This window comes from Lissotriton vulgaris, chromosome 12 (assembly GCF_964263255.1).
Source record: "Lissotriton vulgaris chromosome 12, aLisVul1.2, whole genome shotgun sequence".
NCBI lineage: Eukaryota > Metazoa > Chordata > Amphibia > Caudata > Salamandridae > Lissotriton > Lissotriton vulgaris.
Genome location: NC_141700.1, coordinates 36,986,025 through 36,992,434, shown reverse-complemented (window position 1 = coordinate 36,992,434; position 6,410 = coordinate 36,986,025).

Below are 6,410 nucleotides of genomic sequence, written 5' to 3'. Positions count from 1 at the left end.
AGGTCCATAGATTAGGATATAGAACCTACCAAGTGGCGGCCGTCCCTTCAGTAAGAGGGCGAGCCTCAGGAGGGTTGGTAATATGGATCAGTATATCTATTGATGTGGGGGTAAAAATGTTAAATTCCGATTCCTTAGATATACTTGGACTGAAACTAACTACAAGAGACAAGAGGGTAATAAACCTTATAAATGTGTACAATAGACCATGTCCCGTCAATAGGGAATCACCATGTATTGAGAAATTGGAAATGTTTATGGATACCTTTGACCAAGATGAAAGTATCATTTTATGTGGTGACTTGAATTGCAACTTTGAGCCGATTGTGGGGTTGGTTAAATTGTATGAGGATGAAGATGCTGTCAATGGGATACCAGTATTGAATAATGGAACTGTTCCTGGGACCACACTAGCCCTCCAGACCACAAGGCTGCTCACAGGACATGGTTTAAGGGCATGCAATGGGCGCATGCCATCAGACTCCCCGAAAGCATTTACCTTTCATAGGGGAAATTGTAGGAGCAAGATAGATTATGTTTGTGCTTCTTTTAATCTGTGGCCATATACAAATGATTTAAAGGTTAGAGAACGCTTTGAGAGCGATCATTTTCCGCTAGAAATGAGTTTTTTGTCTAGCATGTTGAATGAACTTGGTGTTACTGAGGGCATCCATAGCCCAGTGACCCCACCAACTTGCGATAATGTCGTATTAAGTAATAACCGAAGGACTGTTAAATGGGCGTACATTCTCGAAAGAGAAGATTTGTTGGCTAACATCTATTCCACATTTGTGAATACATTTGAATCTTATAACGTGGATGAATGTAAACCTGGGGAATTCATTGCATTACACAAAACCTTTTGTAAAAAACTGTTAGTTCTCATTACTAAAAAACCCAGAAAGGGGGTCGGGTTGGTGAAAACAAAACCTGTAGGCAAACCCTGGTTTAACAGGGAATGCCGAGCTGCCAAAACCGACCTGATCAATGCGGTAAAAAGTAAAGGTTCTGTAGAACTTAAAGTAAAAAGGAAAATCTACAACAAAACAATAGCCGCAGCTAAATCATCTTGGGATGAGGATCTATGGTCCAGTATGTTATTAGCTGCAAAAACAAAAGACCATAGGCAGTTCTGGGAGTTAGTAGCTAAAGGGAATAGGCCAGATAAAGGTTCAAGGGAGGTTTTCTTAAATGAAGCTATATGGGTTGATCACTTTACATCATTATATGCAGCCCAAATCACAGAGGAAAAGCTCCCTGAAACCCCACAACAAATATTAACCCAGGTAGAGGATAATGACAACCCTTTGGTTATCTTTGACATACAAGAGACTGAAATAGCAATTGTCTCTGTAAAGCAAGGTAAGACCCCTGGTCTGGATAAGATCCCTGGCGACCTTTATAAGCATAATACAGAGATCTGGGCGCCTTACTTAAACCATTTGTTTAATGCTATCGCAGCTGGTGACCAAATCCCTGATACATGGGACGGGGCAGAAATTATCACTATTTTTAAAAAGGGGGACAGGGGTGACCCAGCGAACTATCGCCCCATTAGTGTTTTAGATATTACACAGAAAATGTATGCCAGGCATATTCTAAACCGCGTAAACACGTGGCTGGAGGAAAACTCGGTTTTATCCAAGTATCAGGCAGGGTTCAGGGAAAATACAGGGACCATTGACCAGGTATTAAGGCTCTGCTGCCTATATTGGAAATATGTCATCATCCGCAGAGGCAATTTATATGTTGCCTTTGTAGATCTACGAGCAGCATTTGACCGTATTCCTCGTGATTTACTGTGGAAATCACTGAAAAAGCAGGGGTTTCCAGGTGAACTACTGAAACTAGTGATAGGGTTACATCAGAATAACTATGCTAGGGTAAGATGGGGCCCAAATGGCAAACTCACTGATGCAATTCCTATTAAGAGAGGAGTGCGCCAAGGGTGCGTGCTGGCACCTACACTTTTCTCCCTTTTTGTTAATGATATTGCAGACTATATGGAGAACTGTGATAATGACTCACCTCGCCTGGGGGGTGGAACGAGTACCGTCCCTCCTCTTCGCGGATGATACGATTCTCATTTCACAAACTCCACGGGGCTTACAGATTGTATTAGATAGGTTCCAGCAGTATTGTAACACAAAGGGGTTAGAAATCAATATAAAAAAGACTATGTATATGGCCCTTAATCCTCATAAAAGTTTTAAGAAAAATCTAATGCTGAATAGAGAAAAGCTTGATTATGAACAAAGTTTTACTTACTTGGGGGTATTATTAGACTCATCTTTAAACTGGAAACCCCAACTAGAAAAATCAAAAATTGTGTTCAAGCAAAATTGTCTTCCGATAATGAAAAGACATAATAAATGTGCAAATAGGGCAGTTACCCCAGCACTAGAGCTCTTTAGATATAAGGTACAGTCATCAGTTTTGTACGGGGCAGAACTCTGGGGACCAGCGTGTAGAAAGACCTTTGAAATCTTGGAGAATAAGTTTATAAGGTGATTATTAAAAGTTCCTAATATCACACCACTACTACCCCTACTCCTCGATATGAATATACGACGCACTGATCTACATGCAATACTAAGACCGCTATTGTTATGGGTCAGGTTGTGGATAACCCCAGAGTTAATAGAATATAAAAATGGATTGGTTGAAGTTTTGAAACTAGACACTGGCAGTAAGATTCCTTGGTTCAAACATGTTAAATTCTGGCTAACAAGACTGGGTTTATCCCATTTTTGGAGCCAGCCTGAATCTTTGACTGTGTCCTCAAAGAAAATAGTCAAACTTTCTTTTTGGGCCCTTGTGAGCCATGATGCAGTATATGTTGGAGCACATGGCCCCATAACTGAGAAATTTTTATTGGCAAAAAATGTGGCACAGTTTGAAATGTTTCTTGACGAGATTCAGCCACCACTGGCGAAAACCCTGTACTTAAAATATAGGTATGGCATACTAAGAACCCGGGAAACCGAGGCAAAATGGGACAATACCAGTAATGATAAATGCACTTTATGCACAAATAATGTAAGAGAAGACATTCTTCATATTCTATTTCTCTGTTCAAGCTATGCGGACGTAAGAAGGAAATGTATAGTGCCATTGTGCCGTAATATTGGATCAACTTCGCATAAGGAAGTTGGTAGAATATTAATTACGGACACTAGTCAAGTTATTGTGTTTGGCATCAGCAGATTTCTCTTGGCTGTAAAATTTATTAGACAAAAATTGTCCCTGCCATTTTAAGTGTATATATAGCGAGAATTGCTAGCTGGCAGTAATAATTCAATTTAATGCATTTTTTAATCCTGTAAATATTTTAACAATTCTTTTTTAACAATATTTATTGATGTGTGTTTCAAGTCCCGACCCATGATGTAGCTGTGTAGGGTTATGGTATCTATTTGGTCATGTACCAGCACTTTTTCTGATTGTATTTCTTTGTATATTGTCGATAATAATGTGGCCATGATTTTTATGTATTTTGTATATCTTTTATGATGCAATTGCAACGAAATAAAGATTATTGAATTGAATACAAGGAAGTGGAGGAGAGAGGTGTTAGCCTTCCTGGCGTAACGCCTCTCTCCTACACTTCGGAAAAGCAAGGCTGCACAGTATTTACAAGAATGTGGTGCAGCCTTGCGTTCCCCCCTGCGATGGGGCTAAGTTTAGCACCTTAGCTTCAACGCAGGCACCCTTGCACCAGAGTGCAAGTGTGTCTGAGTGCAGGGGAGGATTGTTTATGCACAGGAAGGGACACCTTCGTGTACATAAACAAAGGCATTTTGCTTTTTCCATGTGTGCAGCACACATGGAAAAAGCAGAAACGAGGAGAAATAATGCGTTTCTCCTCGTTTCACCATCTCAAGACCAGTTTTTACCTGGAATTTTGGCACTGCCTCCTATGTACGCCACCCTTGTACATAGGGGGCAGCGTCAAAATGAATGGGTGTAGCGGTGGAACGCCCACCGCAACACCCACTGCCCACCCCTTTCACACTAACCATAGCGTGAAAGGGGACCTTATTTACAAGGCAGCGTTAAGCCACGTTGAGTGGCTTAATGCTGCCTTGTACATAAGGCGCAGCCCCTATCGCCACCACAACATCAATATAGGTGACGCTGTGGTGGCCATAGGGGCATGTACATATGCCCCTGTGTCGCTTGTTTCTATGTTTCACCGGTTTTCATGTAGGATTTACATAGGGGCATAACCCCCCGTTTACATGACCTTTGTAAAAGGAATTTCGGATCCCGAAAATACAATGTACTCTACGTCAAAATCCTCAGTTAACCACGTTTTTTTGCAAAAATACTGCTGAGGCCCCCTCAAAGTTGACATTAAAATGTTTCTGGGCATGAAGATTATTAAGACCAGCCGCAGTGAATTCTGGGAGCTGTAGTGGTGGTGCAGTACACTGGCATGACGTGACGTCACGTGGTCCCCTCAGCTCAATGTGAAGCGGGAGCAGGCCCTGCAGTGCAGGCCTGGTGGTGCGGCCTTCTTCAGGGCTCTCTGCAGTCTCCAAACCTGATTCTTCAGCAGTAGCCTCTGTTTTTAACGCCTTCAAGGTCAAAAGAGAAAAGTTTCTACAAACTTTGCTGACAAGTGACAACCCTGAAAATAGAGGTAACTTTATTCACACACGTTGAACCGATGCATCATTCAATATTTACAATGTATATGAAATGTCACATGTTTAAAGGCGCTGAACTTTACGAGGGTGTTGCACCCTCTGCCTGTTTCACATGCTTGTTATAATAGCACCAGGCGTGGGTACACCTAAAATGTCTGTGTAACTCGAGGGATAGCGCTGCTGTCTGAGGCTCAAGTACGTAAGATCTGCCTTATGATAGTGATACATCTACTGTCTGATGCCCACGTAATTAATGCCAGTGTAACAGGATAGCCCTGCTGTCTGAGGCTGTAATATCTGTGCAACCTTAGGAATAATGGCTGTGCAAGGACCAAGCACCTAACAACCGTCTAACCTGGGACTGCTTGGTGTAAGGCCTGTGTAACATGAATGATAGCTCTGCTGTGTAAGGCCCACGCATACAAGTCCCCCCTAACCTGGGGCCAGCATGGAGGGCTGAGGCTGTAAGATGTGTAACAAGAGAGATCTCTCTGCTGTGTAAGGCTCAAGCATGTGACATCTGTCTAACCTGAGGGGCAGCTTGGGGGGCTGAGGCTGTAGTATCTGTGTAACATGTGGTATAGTTCTGCTGTGAGGGGTCCAAGCATGTAACAACCGTCTAACCCAAGGGACAGCTTGGTGTAAGGACTGTGTAGCATGTATGATAGCTCGGCTGTGTAAGGCTCAAGCCTGTACGTCGCTTCCTAACCTGAGGGTCAGTATGGAGGGCTGAGGCTGTAAGATGTGTAACCAGAGAGATAGCTCTGCTGTGTAAGGCCCAAGCATGTAACCACCCGTCTAATTGATTGGCAGCGTGGAGGTCTGAGGCTGTAAGGTGTGTGGCACATGAGGGGTAGCTCTGCTGTGTAAGGCTCAAACACGTAGAACTGTCTAACCTGAAGAACATAGCCGAGGGCTGAGCTGTAAAATCTGTGTAACATGAGGGATAGCTCTGATGTATAAAGCCGAATCCTATAACATCTGTGTAGCTCTGCTGTCTGAGACCCAACTACGTAGGATCGGTGTAACCTGAGAAACATCGCCGCTAAGGCTGTCGGATCTGTGTAACCTGAGGGACAGCACTGCTGTATAAGGCCCAAGCATGTAACACCTCTGTTACCTGGGGGGTAGGACTGCTGCCAGAGGCCAAAGCATGTAACATATTTGGAAGCTGTGGGATAGCAAAAGCATGTAAGATGTGTGCACCTTTAGGGGTAGCCATTCTCTATAAGGCCTGCACGGGCTCTGTTTGTGGAGCCCGGGTGATAGCTCCATGCTCTGAGGCCTAAGTATGTAAGATCAGTGTATCAAGGCGAATAGCTCTCCTGTATAGCACCCACACGTTCAATCATGTATGGTTGTGCACCCATGTTGAACTTGCAAGAGGTGTGTGATCTTAAAGATAGTGGTTCAAAGACTAAACCAGAACTTTGTATGAATGGATAGATGGATGAATAAATGAAGCATGATGTATGAACCTCACAGTGATCGCAATCAAGGTGTCCTGGTACATGTTTGTAACGTGGGAGATCACTGGGGCCTAAACATGTAAGACCTGTGTACCATGCAGGACAGCTGTTCAAAGTCCATGAAAATCACATCTGTCTGGGCCTGAGGGAATCTTCTGCTGCCAAGAAGCAGAGGCTTCAAAATCTGAGCAGCCTATGGAGATGCAATGCTGCCAACGCTTGAGGTCCAGAGTCTGTGCGCCTGGGGTATATGGTCCACGTTCCTTAGGTCCAAACCTGTGAGGTAGAG